At 51.0% G+C, this 16,611-nt stretch overlaps 1 pseudogene across 1 annotated transcript; it reads right to left on the bottom strand.

The window, feature by feature from the left end:
* Positions 1-458: 458 nt before the first annotated feature.
* LOC309653858 (thioredoxin, mitochondrial pseudogene) lies at positions 459-8,589 on the bottom strand (annotated as a pseudogene). The gene is made up of 2 exons: positions 8,584-8,589; positions 459-1,063 (listed from the first exon to the last, which is right to left on the bottom strand). The product of its transcript is annotated as a thioredoxin, mitochondrial pseudogene (transcript).
* Positions 8,590-16,611: the final 8,022 nt, after the last annotated feature.

Raw genomic sequence — 16,611 nt, 5'->3', positions numbered from 1 at the left:
TTGTGGCTCATGGGCCCAGTTGCTCCGCGGCATGTGGGATCTTCCCAGACCAGGGCTCAAACCCGTGTCCCCTGCATTAGCAGGCAGATTCTCAACCACTGCGCCACCAGGGAAGCCCTGGGTTTCTTTTTTGCTTCTTCTGTTTTTTTTTTTTTTTACAAAACAGCAGCAGGAAAGAAAAATGCAGGAGGCAGATGAGCCAGGCACCGGGGTTCAGATCAGAAGGGAGCAGGGAGACCAAGCTGTTACTGCAGGCTGGCCCCGGAACTCTGTCCCAGCATCCTGGGAGCACGGCAACAAGCCCTAGAAGGAGCAGAGAGTGGGTGAGGAGACGGCTGTCCCAGCTCGGTGGCGGCACCGCTCCTTGGGCGGCCACCCTGGCGGTCAGCCAGGTTGGGAGCACTTGAGGCTCCTGTGTTTGGAGGCCTGGTCTCCAAAGCACGGACCCACAGGGGCCAGGCAGAGGAAGGAGGTAGGAAGGGCCGGCACAGAAGGGCTATGAGTTCTATCTGGGTCCCCCGGGACCACGGGGCCCAGGTGGGCAGGGGCAGTCAGGACGCTTCCCTGCTTGTCAGACAATCAGCTTCTTCAGGAAGGCCTCCAGCTGGTCCTCATCCTTGATGCCCACAAACTTGTCCACCACATCCCCATTCTTGATGGCCAGCACGGTGGGCACAGCTGATACCTCATACTCTATGGCGAGGTCTGTGTGGTCATCAATATCCGCCTTGGCCATCACCACCTTTCCATGCTGCTTGGCCACCACCTTCTCTAACCTTGGCCCCAGGATCTTGCAGGGACCACATCACTGTGCATGGAAATCCACAACCACTGGTGTCTCACTGTTGACAACTCAGTCTTGAAAGTCTGGTCCATCCTGGATGTTAAAGGTCATTGTACAGACTCTGGTGGTGTATATTGACTGGGCTTGGCTGGGTGTTACTGTCAGGTTATTAGGACTGCGCTGTGGGGTCTGCAGGGCCCTGGAGGCAAGGGGCGCCCACTGACTCTGAGAGGGCTTCCTGCAGATTATGGAGGCCAGGAACCTCCCCAGGAGAAGTCGCTAAGCCATCTCCCTGCAGCGAGAGCAGAGGGGTGCACAACGCGACCCTCCCAACCGGTCAAGGGCACTTCTGTTCCCTATTCATTTCTTTACTCACTGCCTGCCATCCAGCTTGCACACATCCCCAGTCACCCAGTTGCCGCAGCCAATGGTATTTGTAGCTTTCCTGCCCCACGGACAACACTGGACAATTGCGAATGGAGCATCTACTGGCCAGGTACTGTGCTCGGTGCTCTGCTCCAGAAATGAGAAGCAGATGTGATCCCTACCCTCATGGGACTCACGTGATCAGTCATTCCTAATTAATACTCAGGTCCCTTGATTGCCACTGCTCCCTTTGGCAGGTTTACTTAAATGCCACTTAAATCTCCCTATTTTTGAAGACCTCTTCTTTCCTTCCCTTCCTTCTCTTCCTTCCTTCTTGCTTTCCTTCTTCCCCTCCTTCCTTCCTTCTTTCCTTCCTTCCTTTCTTCCTTTCCTTATTATACATGTCTTCTCAAGGCAATCACTTCTATACCTACAGCTTCAATTACTTTGTGTATACTCTAATGACAACACAATTTTAAATGTTGTTTTCATTTACCAGTTTTTTGTTGTTGTTGTTTTTCTTTTTTGGTTTATTCCTAGGTATTTTATTCTTTTTGTTGCAATGGTAAATGGGAGTGTTTCCATAATTTCTCTTTCAGATTTTTCATCATTAGTGTATAGGAATGCAAGAGATTTCTGTGCATTCATTTTGTATCCTGCAGCGTTACCATATTCATTAATTAGCTCTAGCAGTTTTCTGGTGGCAGTTTTAGGATTCTCTATGTATAGCATCATGTCTTCCGCAAACAGTGACAGTTTTACTTCTTCTTTTCCAATTTGTATTCCTTTTATTTCTTTTTCTTCTCTGATTGCCGTGGCTAGGACTTCCAGAACTATGTTGAATAATAGTGGTGAGAGTGGACATCCTTGTCTCATTCCTGATCTTAGAGGAAATGCTTTCAGTTTTTCACCATTGAGAATGATGTTTGCTGTGGGTTTGTCATATATGGCCTTTATTATGTTGAGGTAGGTTCCCTCTATGCCCACTTTCTGGAGAGTTTTTATCATAAATGGGTGTTGAATTTTGTCAAAATAAACACTCTTCATCGCGGTGCGTGGGCCTCTCACTATCGCGGCCTCTCTTGTTGTGGAGCACAGGCTGCAGACGCACAGGCTCAGCAATTGTTGCTCACGGGCCTAGTCGCTCCGCGGCATGTGGGATCTTCCCAGACCAGGGCTCGAACCCGTGTCCCCTGCATTGGCAGGCAGATTCTCAACCACTGCGCCACCAGGGAAGCACGTATTACTTATCTGGATGAGTAAGTTTTTGGCATCCCCTTAAAGTCATCTCACTCTAGGGTCCCAGCCCATGAGCCATGGGAGGGGGTCCATGGTGGTGGCATGGATGAGTCTAGGTAGGCAGAAGGGCCATAGAGAGTCATGGGATGCAGCTTGCACTTCCTCCCTTGGCAGGAAGGTCCCAGGGAGAGATTGCAGGGGGTCCATGAATATGGATGGGGAAAACCTCTGCAGTTAACCCAAATTGAGCATTTCTGACAACTATGACTATAGAGGAGATGACAGTAGCATTAACTGTATCTTTGATTTGTTACCAATTTGTCACCAAGAGAAGTCTGATGTATTTTCAGAGCAGGTTAGAGTTGAAGCAGATTTTATTTGTACCCACCACTACTTTGAAATGACAGAAGTTATTAGTACCACCTCTAGAGCTTATGATTGGAAGTACTGAGAAAGAAGCACATGTATTATGACATTGGAATTTCTTTTTTTAATTTAACTATATTTTTACAGAATCGAGTTTCCTTGTAATCTTATGTATATTATTTTATGTATTTATGCAGTGGTAATCAATATAGTCAGTAACTTGCCAAAGAAGGTCTGGGGCGTAGAAGTGCTTACAAACCCCCTCCTCTCAATCCTTTAACCTCTTGGGCCAAGTCTTTTACTCTGAGCATTGGAGATAAAAATCCCTGCCCTCCAGTATTACTGGGAGGATCAAATTCGACACTGTGCACGAACATCCCCATGCCCAATGTGAGGTGTTTTCAGTATTCAAAGGATGTGAAGTGAATGTGACATTCCAAATAGAAAAGAAACAGCAATAACTCACATGCATTTGCTGCTCGTGCTGCCATAACAAAGCACCGAAGATTGGGTGGTTTAAATAACAGAAATTTATTAGGACTTCCCTGGCGGTCCAGCGGTTAAGACTCTGCACTCCCAATGCAGGTGGCACGGGGTCGATCCCTGATCGGGGAGCTAAGATCCTGCACTCGGCGTAGCCAAAAAGAATGAGAAACAAACAGAACTTATTTTCTCACAGTCTTGGAGGCTGGAAGTTCAAGTCAAGGTGTCGGCAGGGTGGGTTTCTCCCGAGTCCTCCCTCCTTGCTGTGTCTTCACACGGTCTTCCCTCTGTGCATGTCTGTGTCCCAGTCTCCTCTTCTTATAAGGACACCAGTCAGATTGGATAAGGAAGGGTCACCCTAATGACTGCATTTGATTTATTTACTACTTTAAAGGCTGTCTTTCCAAAAATAGTCGCATGCTAAGGTGCTGGGGGTTAGGACTTCAACATATGAATTTGAGGCGGGAGACACAATTCATCCTATCTTGAAAAAAAGACTGGATGCCTACCCAGGTCAAGGGGAGCAGAAGGGGCGACCACCCACCTCATCTCACATCCACGGCAGGTGATGGAAATCTCTGTCCTCACTCCTGTTTACTTCTCCAAGTGCGTTCACCACGTGCTACCACCTGATACAACCATCTCCCTTTGTAGTTTCGGTTCCAGTCTCCCTGAGGAAAAGTAGAAGCAAGCCCCAAAGCAAACCTCGGCCAGAGGGTTGTAAGTGAAGTTGGCGAGCATACCCCTCTTCTTTGTTTCACACGAGAAGCTTGTGGCAGATGCTTCCTCACAGCTGAGACATGCTCTGCAAACATCACCGAGAGGCCACTGCGGCATGGAGCACACGACTCCTGGACTCGCAGGCCTTTCTGAGTAGGCCAGTCATGCAAACAAATATTGGCCTATGTGTTAGGAGCCGTTAGATGGGCCTCGATGAAATTACATATTGGATTCCATGAAAACTGGTCAGTAATTCTCACGAGAAGTTTAACACCTCTTCCTACTGTCTTTTTTTTTTTTTTTTTAGATAATAGACTTTTTTTTAAAGAGCAGTTTTAGATGTACAGAACGGTTTAGCATATAGTACAGAGAGTTCCCAATTTTCCTCCTCCCACACACCATTTCCAGTGTTAACATCTTTTGTGTAACAGTAGTACATTTGTTACAATGAATGAATCAATATTGATAAAATCCACAGCTGACATTGGAGTTCACTTCCGTTTCTGTACAGGTCTACCTGTTTGGACAAATGCAAAATGTCATGTATCTGCCACTACAGTATCATGCAGAATCCATTGACTGCCCTGAAAATCCCTTGTGTTCCCCATATGCGTCCCTTCTTTCCCATCCCCAGAACCCCTGGCAACCACTGATCTTTTCAGTTTTGCCTTTTCTAGAATGCCGTAGAGTTGGACTCATACAGTATGTAGACTTTTCAGATTGGCCTCTTTCGCTTAGTGATAGGCATTTAAAGTTCCTCCTTGTCTTCCCATGCCTTGATAGCTCATTTCTTTTTATTGCAGAATGATATTCTATTGTGTGGATGTGCCACAGTTTGTTTATCCATTCACCTACTGAGGACCATCTTGGTTGCTTTCGGTGTTTGGTGAGTAAAACTGTTGAACATTCCTGTGCGGGTTTTTGTGCAGACATAAGTTTTCAACTTAGTTGGGTAAACACCTAGGAGCATGGTTGCTGGATCGTATGTTTTGCTTTGTAAGAGACTGCCAAACTGTCTTCCAAAGTGGTCTTACGTTTCGCATTCCCACCAGCAACGCGGAAGAGTTCCTGTTGCTCAGCACCCTGTTAGCATTTGATTTTTTGCCGAGCTGCGTGGCTTGTGGGATCTTAGTCCCAAGACCAGGGACAGAACACAGCCCCGGCAATGAAAGCGCCAAGTCCTAACCCCTGAATTGCCAGGGAATTCCCCATATTTTGTCTTAATGTGCGTTTTCATTGTGATATGTGATATTCTGCATCTTTTCGTATGCTTGTTTGCCATCTGTATATCTCTTTGGTGAGTTTTTTTCCCCAGATCTTTTGCCCAGTTTTATTCTGTATTGTTTTCTTATTGTTGAGTTTTGAGAGTTCTTTGCATATTTTGGATATAATCCTTTATCAGATATGGATTTTGCAAATATATCTCCCAGTCTGTGGTTTGTCTTTTCATTAACAGTGTCTTTTGCAGAGCAGAAGTTTTTAATTTCAGTAAGTCCAATTCAGCAGTTTTTTTTTTTTTCAAGGATCATGTTTTTGGTGTTGTATCTAAAAACTCACTGCTAAACCCAAGGTCGTCTAGATTTTCTCCTACATTATCTTCTAGGAGTTTTATGTTTTTGCTTTTGACTTTTAGGCCCATGATCAATTTTAAGTTAGTTTCCGTGAAAAGCCTTGAGGTCTGGGCTAGATTAATTTTTTTGTTTGTTTTGTCTATGGATGTTTGTTGTTCCAGCACCATTTGTTAAAAAGGATATTCTTTCTCCATTGAAATACCTTTGCTCTTTTGTCAAAAATTAGTTGACTATATTTGTGCGGGTTCCTGCTGCCTTTTTATTAAACATTTGGCTACTGTTTAGGGGGAATACTGATAGCATTTGTTGCGAGCGGATTCTTGTATTCCAGCCCCCTGCAGTCAGCAACCAAAAATAATTGTTTGGAATATAGATATTGTGCAGTGGATACCTGTGTAGATCGTTGCTGCTCACGGCCTCCAAATTAACCTTTATACTTTTGTCAGAACGCACTAGCTCCTTTCCTGCTCTACTTTAATGTGCTTTTTCTCCTCTTTTCTTACACCATTCGAAAAATCTGCAAAACAGATGAAATAAAATAGTCTAATTTAACACGTTCCTACCACCCGTCTAGCATTCAGAAGGTGGAATTTCTCGGTGTTATTAGGATAAATGTAGGGGGTCGCGTTTCCTGTCTGAGGTCTTACAGAGTCCCTGGGGGCTCCTAGGAGTCTGTGGTAAAAGTGCTCGACTCCTTACTTGCAAGAAGATCGTTGGGATTATTGGGACACGATCAAACAGGCAAGATGGATTCCAAGCTCCCTCGCATTGTTAGCTACGGAAGACCAGCTGTAAAAAAAGTGGTCACACCGGGTCCTAGTTTGGAAGCGAGGATTTCCACCACTTTCTCATACTTTAAATGATTGGCGTCTGCCAAGTAATCAAAACATACCAAGGAACCTTTTCATCGTGTTCAGTTCGGAATTTCCAAGCAGCTAAGGACAAGCACGGCTGGCAAGCCAGAGGGCCAGTTTGGCTGCGCGGCTACTCGAGAGTGTGCGGTAGCCGGGGGCCGTGTCCCTGTAAAGGCGAAAGCTGTAATGCTGTCAACTTGTTATTTACTTTCCAAATCTGAATGACTGAGCAAGGCGAAAGGAGAATCAATCAACCACTATGTGACCCTACAGGCGGAAAAAACGCAGCGCTCCCATCAGCAGGCGGTGGGGGAAGGGAAGCACGTGTAACCCGGGCAGGGTTGCATCAGGAACTCGCTCGGGTTTTCTGTTGCCCCCCTGGTTTTTCGATTGCCTGTTAATACCTCAGCATCAGTCCTCACAAGCCCAGGGAGCCCGGGAGCAACGACGGGCAAGCTCAAGGGAAGGTCCCACCACGTCCTTTTGGGGGGCCTTGAATGGCAACTGATACAAAATAAGGCAAAATCTATTCTGCTGATTCACAATTATGGAGACTGTGTAAGTGTATCTTTTATTGATGTGCTCTAATAATAATGTGCAGCAACCGTCGTTTTACATCACTGACGTTTCACAGCAATATTTGGCAGCATAATTTTTAGTCTGCCTTTTTGATGGAGGACCAGCCCCTTAAACACTCACTTCGGGCCCCCTCTCCGCACAACCAGTACAGCAAATGGCCCGGTGTCCCAGCAAGGAGCAAGTGAGGTGCCAGTGTAAAACGCTGAGTGTGTACTGGGCTCTTGGGGCGAAGCTCCTTATACGCCAAAGGGAGGGGCAAACTTATTCTAAAATATTCGGCAAAGCAGACACCCAAGGTGCCGGCGGGTGGGTGCAGATGTTTGTTTAAGTGAACTCAGGCCTCGAGTGGGGGGCAGTTGTCGCCAAGCAGGAGGGGAGGCAGGAGCGCTGGGGCCTCGGGTTCACCAGAGCTGGGCCGAGCGAGCTGCGGCAACCTTAGCACTTGGCTGGGGCCCGAGGCCCGACGCCTCCGGGCGGGGGCGGGGGTGAGAAGGCCCAAGCGCCCGGCTTCTTCCCCCTGCCCCCGCCGGGAGCCTCCACCCCGCTGGGCCCGAGTTTCTTTCTCCCCACGCACTGCCGGCTCTTCGCTGGAGGCATTTTGCAAAGGTCGAGGCTCCCCCCTGGGCCCCCACTTTTCCGGGGAGGGGAGGAGACCATTGGGGTGCCCTGCCGGCCGCCGATTTTGAGGAAGCGGCGTCCTCAGGCAGGTTGCAGGGGTTCTGCTAGGGCAGCTGGGCGGCTGCTTCTTGGAGGTGGGGGAGGGTAACAGAGCGGTGGCCCGGTTCCCCCCTCCCCTGGAAACCGCGGTGCTGGTGACCGGGCTCCTGTCCCCTCCTGGCTGGGTCCGGGCCTGGGACGGGGTGGGCACAGGCCTGCGTCTCCTTCCGCCCGCATGGAGGCCACGAGGAAGGGACGGGGTTCGGATACACTAGGGAGACCCGGGTTCCCTTCAGCCACCCCGGGCGCGGCGGGGAGAGCAGAGTCAGGGGTGAGGGACGGGGGAGGGTTGCAGGTTCCCCCGCCGTGGGGACGGGGCGGCTCAGGACGCGAGTCTTCCCTGGAGCCCTGGGGGAGGGGCTGTGTTGGGGGCGGACTCTCCCCCTCTTGGCTGTGGGGGAGGGCAGGCCTGGTGGCCTCACCCTCCGTGGGGGAGGGACCGGCTTGGGACGCGCCCCTCCCCCCCGGGCGTGTGGGTGGGGGGTGTGTCGGGGGGGAGGACTCGGGCTCCCGTTCCCCGGCGGTGGGGGAGGGTGCGGGCTGGGGGCCGTGGGGGGAGGGGCCGGCCCGGCGGCGGAGGCGGCCTCCCTGGCAGTCCTCCCGGCCGGGGTCGGCGCGCTGGCGGCCGCTCCCCCCGGAGGTCACTGCCCGTGCCGGTCCCTCCTGCCGTCCCGCCCTCTGCCGCCGCCACCGCTCCCGCCCCAGCCCCCCCCACCCCCCCGCACTCTCTGCGCTCGGGAGCGAGGTGCCGCCAGCGCCGCCGCCGCCGCCCCGCCGCCGCCGCCGCCGCCGCCGCCCCGCCGCCGCCGCCGCCGCCGCCGCCGCCGCCGCCGCCGCCGCGCCCTCGGCCGCCATTCGGCCGCCATTCGGCCGCCATTCGGCCGCCATTCGGCCGCCATTCGGCCGCCATTCGGCCGCCGAAACTTTCCAGCGCTCGCGCCTCACGGGAACTCGGCTGAGGCGGGGCGGGGGCGGGGCGGGGCGGGGGCGGCGCGCGGCTGCTCCGGGTGCCGGGCCCTCCTCGGCCGCGGCACGGCCCGGGCTCGGCGACGGCCGGCCGGAGGGAGGTTCGGGGCGGCGGCGCCGCCGCAAGTTGCGCTGCTCGCGGCGAGGTGAGTGCGCGGGGCTCGGCCGGCCGGCTGGCCGGGCGCGGGGTGGGGCGGGGGGGGACGCCAACTTGTCCCGCATGGGGGCCGGCGGTTCCCTCCCTCCGGGGTCAGGCCGGCGGCCTGGGGCGCCCGCATGCTCCGTCCGCCTCCGGGGCTTTGGAGGGGCAGGTCCCCAAGTGTCTCTCGGGCTTGGGCTGGGGTGCGGCGCGCTCCCTGCAGGCTGCACAATACCCCGTTTTGGCTGCTCCCCAAAGTGCCGGCGCGTTGGGGGCGGGCGGAGGCTGGGGGGCTCCTTTGTTTCGGGGCGGGGGAGGCGGCCGGCAAGTTTGGGGAAGCGCTCGATTTGTCCCCCGGTGCCCCTTTGTCTGCCCAACCCGGGGTTGGCTGGACGGACCTGCGCCGCCGCGGGATCCCCCGTGGGGGGAGGGGAGCCCCATTCATCCCCGGGCGCGGGCCGGCCAGCCCCGGGCCGGCTGGAAGCGCGGCGGCGCGGGCCCTGGGCGGCTCAGTTCTTGAGCCGCAGAAACCGTCAAGGAAGTCGGGAGCTCCCCAGCCCGGGCGAGGAGTGCGGGCTGGGGGCGACTTCGGCGGACGGGGGGCGTCCCTGGTCGGGCCGGGTCTGCGGAGCGCGGCCTGGGGAGGCTGCAGACCTGTTGCTCCCGGGCTGGGGGGAGGGGTGCCCCCAGATTCGCGTCCTGGGCGCTGCTCCCCAGGGGGACCTTGCCCACGGGGGCCGGTGTTCGGAACGGGGTGGGGCGCGCCTTCGGGGGTCGCCGGAGGTCGCCGGGTCCTTGACAGTTGGGGGCTGCCAGAGGCCCGCGGGCGCTGGGTTAGGGCCTGCCCTTCACGTGCGCTGTCCGTGCGCGGTGAGGCCCGCGCCGGGGCTCGTTCTTAGCACGGCCTCGCATTCTCCGAGCCCCTCGCTTTGGAAATTCCACAAAGTTAGAGTCGGAGGTGGGGTGTTTTTTTTTTTTCCTTCTTTCTTTTCTGTCGCTGATGTTGTAGAGCAGAACCCCAAAAGAAACAGAAACCCATGCCCTATTCCTTGTGCCACGGTTTCTGCTTTGCTTTGTCACATGTGGTTTGACCTGACTGCTGGATGTTTTTCTCTCCAGGCGCGCCGCCTGGGTCCCTGGGTTAACCTGAAAGGGGAGGGGCGGGACTCCAGCCTGGGAGGGGGAGGGGAGCGCCACTCTTCCGTCCTGAACGGTGGCCTCGGTGTAGGAAATTGCCCAGGACGATTTTATGAAAAGTTTACAACTAGTCATTCCTAGGAAAGACGCGATGGGTGGGAGGGGGGCGCGAATGTTGAGTATGGAACAGTTGAGACGTGAAGATGACTCTTTTATGTTTAGGGATGTTAATATCTCAAACGTACGGCAGATTTTCGTGGAAAACCCCCCAGCTGGATGATGAATCCAGGGATGAAAGTTGAAGTGCATCACTTGACCCACTTATTAAGATAGCCCCTTAAGGATATTCTAGATCTGAAGGGAACACACACCTGTGGGACGAAAATGGAGACTTCAGGTGTTGATTTGGTGTTGTGCACAGCAGGGTGTGTGTCATTGGATCTTCTGAGGTTGGCTCTTCTTGTGCTTCTGTCCAGGGCTTAAGTCACTCTGGGAATTGTCAACACCCCTCATTTAAATTTCACACCTTGACCCTTAAATCTCCCAAAGCTCACCCCTCCTGAAAGTTTGGGTGTTTAAATGAAGTGTGTGGTATCCTAGTTGGTCTCGAATCTCACCTTTAACCGTGGGAGTCTCAGTTTTCTCATCTGTGTGATGGCATCATGAGTCTACCTGGGTGAGCTGTTAGGAGGGTTTCAGCGCTAGCCAGCAGAAAGGGGAATAGAGCCCGAGTCCAGCTCCATGAGGACACCTAACGCTTTGCTAGAAAAGCAGCCTTTGTCCCCGTTTGGCCTGAACTAGTGAAAGGGCCCACCCTGTTGTTCTGCTCTACCGTTGACCTTCAAGTCCTGTAACTTTTCTGAGTGTCGTTTTCTGTATGTAAAAATAAAAACGGGAACTGAAATCGTGGTGCTCATTGGGTAGTGCAAGGACAGGAAGAGGGAATGTACGTGTAATTTTTTTGAAAACTACAACGCTGCCTGTAAGTTTTAGTTGTTATGGTATTGTGCAGGTAGAGTAGTTTTCCTAATGTTACTCTAATGCCATGCAGTGAGGATTTTACGGGCACTTAATGCCCTGTGTGCAACAATTATTTTCATTCTACTTCAGAGGACACTGACTTGTTAATATATGGTGGAGGGAGGATTGTTTGATTCCGAAAGCCCAGCTCTTAAGCTTGGTGTTATTTTGCCTTCCTGTGTATACATAGTGTGAATCTTCCCACTTGGAGACAAGCTCGTTAAATTACACACACACACACACACACACACACACACACACACACACCCCATTTCTCTTTCTCTCTCTCTCTCTCTCTTTCTCTCCCTCTCCCACACAGAAGACCCTACATTGAAATCTGTTTGTACACCTAGATGAATCTCAGCAGAAATCATGAAATGTCCACCACAGTGGAAAGATTGTTTTCATCTGTAGCTTAATTATCTGGTGTGGCAGCCACTAGCCAACATGGGCATATTTAGATTCAAATTAACTAAGATTCAGTAACAATTCTGTTGTTACTAAAATAAACAATTCTGTTCTTTCAGTGCTCTACCCATAATTCACATACCCAATAGATGTGTGTAACTAGTGGCCGCCATATTGGGACAGCGCAGAACTTGCAGAATGTTCTATTGGAAGGCGATTCTCTATAGTTACTGCAAGTAAGGATTGATAAAGAAGGCAGTAAAGAGAGTTAGTTTACTTTTTGTGGGAGGAGGGGAGAGGCTGTAAGAGTTTGAAATAATTTACTGGTAGACTTTTAAAAAAAAAAAAGGTAGGCCCATTTCAGCTAGCAGGTGACCTAGGAAAGTGATTTCAGTGAGGTTGACAGCTGTGGTTTTTTAGATTGAGGTGGTTTGGATCACTTTTGAATTAGAAAACCAGAACTCCAAGCTGGAGTCTCTCACTGAGTATTTAACCTTGGACACGGCATTTAGTGTCTTTGTGCCTCAGTTTCCCCATGTGAAAAATGGCATAGCCAGTCCCCATGTTGCCTGCCTTTGAGTGTGTCGTGGCGAACATCTCTTGGGATGGTGGGGAGCCCAAGGTGTGACCGTCAGTGAAGCCCCTCGTAGGTGATTTAGAGGCCTTAGGTGATGTAGAGGCCTTATCTGATATGTTTAAAGCGGTGTTCGCCATGGGCTACCTACCCCTCCCCCCAAGTTTATGTCTTAAGTTTTAAGGTTTAATTTCTTGAGGGTCAAATCTTCTCTTATTAAAAGACTGATCAGGAATCCTTCCAACAAAGTGAGGCTTAACAATAGTCAAAGTATTTTTTAAAAGCGGCTGAGTGCTGGCCGTTTCCTGTATACTGGTCCCTGAGTCAGGATGTTATTTTTATTACTTAGTTGGTGTGTTCTTTGCATAGTCTTTTGTATTTTTTTATAGCAACGTATTAGAAATTTTATTTGTGGTTGGGGGGAAAAACCCAGTTTTGCATCTGTGAGAGAGGTGACTTCCCAGATCCCCCTCTGCCATTTGTCCTCACTCTTGCTTTCTCTCAGGACTGCTGTGACCTGTCAAGCTTTTGAGACACCTGGGATATCCATGATTCTCTTCCAGAGGCGGGCAATGGGTTCCTGCAGAGGGAAGCCAGGCCCACAAGAGCCATCTCATGTAGGTCCTGAGTGTCAGGAATTCAGACCCTTCATCAGTTACCTATTGGGAGGGAGGACCCCACACCCCAACCCTGAGGCTGCCCCCTCCTTGAGCTTTCCGCCAGGTGTCTGGGTCTTGGGCTCTGCACACGTGGTTATTGCCAGGCCTGACCCGGGCCAGAGGACAAGCACGATCACTCTGCCCTGTGAGGCGAGACTGTCCCAGGTGTGGTGTCCCCGGATACCTTGCATTTGCCTCCTTTTTCTCCCTTAAAAAAGAAGAGTACGTGACTTCCAATAAGTTGTTAATCTTTCACCACCCAAGACGTTTAAAAAATAGTTTCAATCAGGAAGCAAGACTAAAGTCATTTTGTAAACTTTTTTGTTTTTTAAGTTGGAAAGATAAACTTTTTTTTTTTTTTTCCATACCTATTTTTAGCGTGAAGGAAGTAACTGGCCTCGTGAGTGGAGACTGGATGTGAGTTTCTCCCTCGGGTCTTGCCCTCCTTGGCCCTCCCTCCTGTCCATCCTTCCCATGGGGCTCGACCAACTGGATGGCCCCGGCCACGTGAGTAGAGCGAGACCCAGCAACCAAAATAAACGCTGGATGTGGGAAGGGACCAACAGTCAACATGTTTGTAGAGGGAAAGAGAGCCTGCTCTGAGAAAATGAGTTTAAAACCTCAGGGGAAAAACGCAGTCATTAAGGAATGTGCTCCCCGGGAATTTGACCATGGAGGTGGCCGCCTCCTGCAAAGCACTTCTGTGCATTATCGCCGTCGTCAAATATTTATTGAGAATCCACTGCCTGATTGAAGATTGCAGATGTGAACTGGAAGCCATTGAAAAGTTAAATTGGAGCAAATTTAAACTTGGAAACAGAGGAGAGAGTATTTTCTTCTGATGGAGGAAGTTGGGTACCGTTTCCATGGCTTTGGTTTGTTCTTGGTAGTTGGGAAGGAAGAGGTGGAGATGGAGCGTGTGACTCGCAGGTTCGAGAGAAAGGGACGTCGTAGGGACGAAGGTAGCGGAGATGGTGGCTTACTGGAACCGTGTTTTCAGCGTTGAGCTCTAGAAGCTTGTGGTCAGCCCATGGTTCTCAGGGCAGTTTTGTCCCCTACCGTCAAGCAGCTTTTGGCAATATCTGGAGACGTGTGGTTGTCACAAGTTGGGGGAGGGGGACGGTGATGCTCCTGGCGTCCGGGGGGGCGGGGGGGGGGTCCGTGGATGCTGCGTAACATCCCACAGTGCACGGGACAGACCCACCCCAGAGAGCGACCCGGCGCTTAATGGCCGTGATGCCAGGGTGGAGACACCAGCCCTGAGTTCTGCTGTCAGCCGTGCAGTCCTGTCTTGAGCAAGGTCCACGGGCAGCTGGATGTCAAGATAGGTATCCGGCGCTGTGGTTCTCACGGCTCCGGCTCCCGTAGGCCGTTTTGGGATACATTAGGAAGTAAATGAGAAGGGAAAGGAGGAGGTGGGAAGTGGATGGCGGGAGCGGCGCAAGGCCAGGAGGTGTTGGGGGCGGGGGGGCGGCTGCGAGTCGCCTGAGCTCTGTCTCAACTCGAGTATTTTAGAGCCCTGATGCCAGCGCGCCTGCAGGGCTCCTTCCTGCTGGTTTTGCGGATGTCATTGCAGATTTAGCGGGTCTCACCTTTGGTCGGCTTCTTGGGACTTGGGTATTTATCAGGGGAACACCTGGTACCTGTCTGCTGTTTTCGGACCCTCTCTGTGCCCAGCGAGATGTCGGTTAACCTGGACTTGGGGTAACCTCCACCGCCGTGCTTGGGAGGGCGGGCGGACACATCAGTGTGGGAGGCGTTTGCGGCCTGCAGGACTCTGGATGCTGTTTCAGGCCCTGTCCTCTCCTGTGAGTAGTTGATTCGTGAACGGCTGGGGGCAGCTGGGTGCGGACCTGCAGTGGGGCCCTCTCCCACGAATGGGCACTGCTGGCGCCTGGAGTCTGGTCCTCCTGAGCCAGCCCGTGGCCCCGTGGCCTGTGACCCCCCCCCCCGCCCAAGAGGAGCGCCAAGCCCAGCCTGGTTGGGGGCCCTGTGGGCTCCTGGTGGTCATGGGGTCGGGGACACTTGGTTTGCAGCCAGCTCACCATGCACTGACCGCCTCTGGGCACATGTTACCTTCTCTGGCCTTAGTTTTCTTCTTGAGAGAGAAAGAAAATAAAATCTGTTTCTCAGGCTTGTATTAACAGAAGGAGGATTATTATCATGCTTGGAGCCCAGTGTCCTTAGGTTTTCCTCTACTCTGAAGTTGGGAATTGGTGTGGAAATATCCAATAATGACAGTAATAATATATCTTTTTTAGTTACGGTGGTCTCCATCAATTGCTTGCTTGCTTTTCTTAAGTTAAATTTCAGGGCTGGCATACGCACACAAACACACACACGAGCTGTATTCAGACACATATGTATTCTCTGTATATTTCCTAAATTTACTATGTGATAAATGATGAATTTCAGCATGCTTAAATTTCTGTAACCACCACCATCATCAGGATACCAAACAACTAAATTCCGTCACCCCAAAGGTGTCCGTGGTGCTTTCCCTCCATACTCCCCGCTCTCTCAGCCCCTAACTCGGGGCACCTGCCGATCAGCTCTGCTCTCCTGGTCTTGGTAATCACATTTTAACTCAGGATGAAATGCCTAATAGTGAATCTCTCCACTCTTCGAGCACCTTCCTTGACTCATGAATTTTATACTGTGGCACACTTGGGCCCATGTGTTTTTCTCAGAATGATTTTGCACTGTGGATATTATCAAAAGCAAGGAAAAGCCAAAACTTAGAGCTTCTTAATACTTGTAAGAAATCATAGTGAAAAAATATCGGGTATCTTGTTGGAGCTGCCTATAGGATTTGCACATTTCCTATGCCAGTTGATCCTTGCTGCCAAATCAGTTGAGATGGGACATTTTTGGATGCACTTTCAGAGACTGTTTCTGGAGCAGTACTATGTAAAATGTATCAGTAGGTTAGACTCATGTCTTTAGTTTCAAAAACAGGACACACATTAAGAGGCGTGGTTTTCCCAGTGGGTTGATAACGTGACCAAAAAGTACACTAAAAATATCCAGTTGTGTTTGCATTAGTTTGTTGTAGAAATAAATTCCTACGTCTGTGTTTCTATGTGGTTGTTCACCTGAATTCTACCTTGGGTCGTAATTTCACTATTTGTGATCAAATAAGGAATATCATGTTTTCTAGAGAATCCTTTGCCTGGCGTTTTGGTCACTTGTGTCCTGCCTTGGGTTGCCTGCCTGCTTGTGTGAAGTTGTTGAACCTGTGTGTGTCCTCACGTGTAGAGTGAAAGGCTTGATGAGCTGATCTTGAGGCCTCTCCTACCCCGTGTTTGCGGATTGTAATGTGGAAAAGGCACACGTTAAATGTTGCGTAGGCTCTTTTTTTTTTTTTTTTTTTAACACTTTTGTAGGTTAAGGATTATGGTGGTTTTATATTAACTAGCAATTTGAGTAAACTATGTTCCATGCTTTAACTAACATTTTACCCATGATTGAAATAAACAATATTCAACTTAACATTGCTAAGTTAGTTGCATGTTTTACTGTAAAAAAAGACCCCAGCAATTCAGAAGACACTTTGGGCTGTGGGGTGCCTCTGAATAACTCTTACGAGTGTTGTAGTTTCCCAGTTTCAGGAGACCCTGTAAAATAAGCACAAACAATGCTCACGGCAAAATTCATAGTGTTTATTCTTGAAGAGACTGTCTCTGCCTTGAATTCCTGTCATTTTTTCCTATCGTGGTGGATGGAGCTGGAATACTGAAAAGAAAACATGAGAGTTTTCTCTGCTTACTTCCCTTGAGCCTGGAACCCAGAATATGACCCGAGATAGCCAGCCCGGAGCACTTTCCTTTCTGGAACACTTAACACCAACCCCCAGGGAGAATACAGAGGCAGGAGGAGGTGAGGACTCTCCCCGCCCCACCCCCCCACCCCCCCACCGCCCCACCGGCGTGATGATCACCTTCTCTCTCTCCAAGATGTTGAAGACTTTCCTCATGTCTACCGCAACCTGGACACCCAGCCTCATCCATGTTGGAGCAAGGCTAGAGG

The sequence above is a fragment of the Balaenoptera physalus genome (assembly GCF_965194825.1).
Source record: "Balaenoptera physalus genome assembly, contig: HAP1_SCAFFOLD_1333, whole genome shotgun sequence".
Classification (NCBI taxonomy): domain Eukaryota; kingdom Metazoa; phylum Chordata; class Mammalia; order Artiodactyla; family Balaenopteridae; genus Balaenoptera; species Balaenoptera physalus.
The sequence above is the reverse complement of the archived record's forward strand: the minus strand, read 5'-3'. Positions and strand labels throughout refer to the sequence as shown.